General features: G+C 42.3%; 1 pseudogene; it reads left to right on the forward strand.

Annotated features, from left to right (window-relative positions):
• Positions 1-261: 261 nt before the first annotated feature.
• LOC106341930 overlaps positions 262-3390 on the forward strand; it is a 14159-nt pseudogene continuing 11030 nt past the window's right edge.

The following is a 3390-nucleotide window of genomic DNA, read 5'->3' on the forward strand; positions in this document are numbered from 1 at the left end:
ATAACACTGATAATAAGAGAGATGTGTTATTAGAAGGAGAAGGAATGGTGTGTTTACAATCGATCGAAACGATCGTTTATATAGAAGAGAAATTCACTGTGCAAATAGTGCAGCGGACCCCACATCTTTTATATTATCAACATATACGGCGTTTCTTTTTCTGACTTTTCACAACAACAATTACATTTTCTTTTACCAGCAAACTTTGTATACTTACATATTGTTTCTTGGTATATATGATACTTTTCCTGAATAGAAAGATAAAAAAAAAATTGTTTTTTTTCTTCTGTATTTGTCAACAAACGTAACTATTTAGAAGGATAGTGGTGGAAGAATGTTCAAAACGATTAGACAGCTAGCTTTATATCATCTCCATAGATAAGTAAAACAAAGTGGCTAAGAAGAGACGTAACGGACTTGGAAATATCCAATGGAGGCGGCTCTGTTCCTGATCTTTTGCTTCCTATTATCATTCATTCTCCTAGCCGCCGCCGTCAGATCCCAACGGAGATCCAACGCACTGCCTCCGGGACCTCCGGGATGGCCTATCATTGGAAACATTTTCCAAATCGGAAAAGCTCCACATCGCTCACTTGCCAACCTCTCCAGAATTTATGGCTCAGTCATGAGTCTTAGGTTTGGAAGTTTAACCACAGTGATCATTTCCTCACCAGAGGCTGCAAGAGAGGTGCTTAAAACTCATGACCAAGTCCTGTCTGGACGAATCATCCTCGACCCAATTCGTTCTATCGACCACCACGATGTCTCCATGGCCTGGCTACCTTCGACATCCCCTCGTTGGAGGTAAATTACAGACAACTTGTCTGTTTTTTGGAATTTCACATGGTTAAAATAATTTGGCTATATTAATCCATTTTCATGTTTCTCATAGTAAAAATAAAATAGTAATAGAACATATTTGTAATAATAGTTTGGTCGTCTGAAGTTTTGATATGCCTTGAATCTGGATGTCACATCTAGGCGATGAATGTTACATCACGTACATCATACCGACTCGGTTGAATCAAGAGCGTTGCATCAAGTTATTATGGATGTTACATCTGATCGTGGGTTTAGGCTCATGAGTCCATAAAGTCTAGAGTTTTATATATAAGATGCCATTATATATATCTTGTATTCGAAGTAACCCTAAACTTGCACTTTGTAAACTCAATATCGCCTCTAATAATAAGATCTATCTTTGCCGGTGGACGTAGCCCTAGGGCTGAACCACGTTAAATATCCGTGTCGTAGTTACATCGATTTTATTCATCTGTTTCCGTATCTGTTCGTTTTCACGTCCGTTACGACAAACTGGTATCAGAGCTCGGTGTTTGTGATCTGGTGAGAAGATTTCTGGAATAATCGCGAAGATCGACAAGTTTGATGGGAGAAATAGCTTTAGTCTTTGGCAGATCAAGATGCAGGCGTTGCTGAAGCAACAAGGCATCTGGGGACCATTGTCAGGGAAGAAATCTGAAGCAGCTGTTTTGGAGGCTCTGAAAGAGAAAGCGTTCTCAATAATTTTGTTGTGTCTAGCAGACGAGGTTATCATCGAAGTGTCGAATGAGAAGACCGCTGCTAGTTTGTGGCAAAAGTTAGAGAGTTTGTACATGACAAAATCTCTAACGAACAAGCTACTTCTGAAGCAACGCCTCTTCGCCTTGCGTATGCAAGAAGATATTGAGCTTCGCGATCACCTTGACATGTTAAATTCGATATTACTGGAGCTGCGTAACATCGATGTTAAGGTGGAGGATGAAGACGCGACACTAATCCTGTTGGTATCTCTGCCGATCTCCTTCGTGCAATCGTTCATTGTTGGCAAAGATACAGTGAAACTGGAAGAAGTTAGGTCGGCGCTTCATAGTCGGGAATTACGCCATAAGGCATCCAACTCAGAGATAGACAATCAAGCTTCAGGATTGTTTGTCAGCGGCGTGAAGGGACATGGGAAAAGAGAAGGGACATTGGAAGTCAGACTGTCCCAAGATGAAGCAGCAACAATTTGGGTCTGTTGCAGTAGCCGAGGATGAAACCAAGTCTGACGACGACATTGCTCTTGTTGTGCAAGGACACACACACTCTTCTGATGTGTGGGTTCTTGACACAGGAGCATCCTACCATATGACACCGAGGAGAGAGTGGTTTTCAGAGTACACGGAGGTACTTGACATCAAGATTAAGATGACAAACGACTTTGTCTGCAAGATTGCTGTGATCAGCTCAATCAAGCTCAGGACACATGATGGTAGACTCTGCACATTGAACAAGGTGAGGCATGTTCCATCAATGACGAAGAATTTGATATCCGTGAGTCTTCTGGACAGTAGAGGGTTCAAATATTCGGGTAGCGATGGAGTTTTGAATGTCTACAGCGGTTCTGATGTGATTCTGAAGGGTTTCATGAACGGTACTCTGTATTTGCTGAAGGGTACAACAGTTACCGGTTCAGCAAATGTTGCATCGCCAGAGATCCCAGAGAAAGATATGACTAAGCTATGGCATATGAGGCTTAGACATATGGGTGATCGTGGGATGCAACATCTGTCGAAGTAAGATCTGCTTCATTCTGATATTGGTTTGGAATTCTGCTTGGAAGAGTTCAAACAGTTTTGTAAGGATGCAACATCTGCCAAGCATCTTACAAACAGGGTAACACCACAGCGGGATGGTGTTACAAAATGGATAAACCAGATAATGCTACAGAGAGCGATGTGCATGCTCTCGAGTGTTGGTTTGGAGAAGCGGTTTTGGGCTGAAACAGTTAACACGGCTTACTACTTGATAGCACAAGCATCGAGTGCATGATGCCTTCTGAGGTGTGGTCAGGTAGATCTGCTGAATATTCACTTTTAAGAGTGTTTATGGGCTACGGTGATGGAATCAAAGGATACATGGTCTGGTCTCCATCAGAAAACCAAATGGTTATAAGCAGGAATGGTGTCTTCGATGAAGCATATATGGTTAGAAGCTCAGGGTCCAGTTCAGAAGCAGAAAAGGGTAGCACTGATAAACAGGTGGAGCTGCAAGATGATCATGAAGTTATCGATGTGCAGGCACACACAGAAAATCAAGAGGAGCGTGTAGAAGATGTTCAGTTGGAGTCTACGAAGATTCAACCGCTTGATGCTACAGAGCATAGCATCGTGAAAGATCGACCAATAAGGGTTGATGTTAGGCCACCAGAGAGATATCACTTTGATGATATGGTGGGTTATGCATTTCAGGTTGCAGAGGAAGTGGATGCGTCATCCACCTACATGGAAGTTGTTTCTAGTTCCGAGTCTGAGAAATGACATGTTGCAACGAGAGATGTGGAGTCTCATCAGAAGAATCATAGATGGGATCTGGTCACATTACCATCGGGGAGAAGGGATGTTACATACA

The sequence above is a fragment of the Brassica oleracea genome, chromosome C4, assembly GCF_000695525.1.
Source record: "Brassica oleracea var. oleracea cultivar TO1000 chromosome C4, BOL, whole genome shotgun sequence".
In the NCBI taxonomy this organism is placed as follows: Eukaryota; Viridiplantae; Streptophyta; class Magnoliopsida; order Brassicales; family Brassicaceae; genus Brassica; species Brassica oleracea.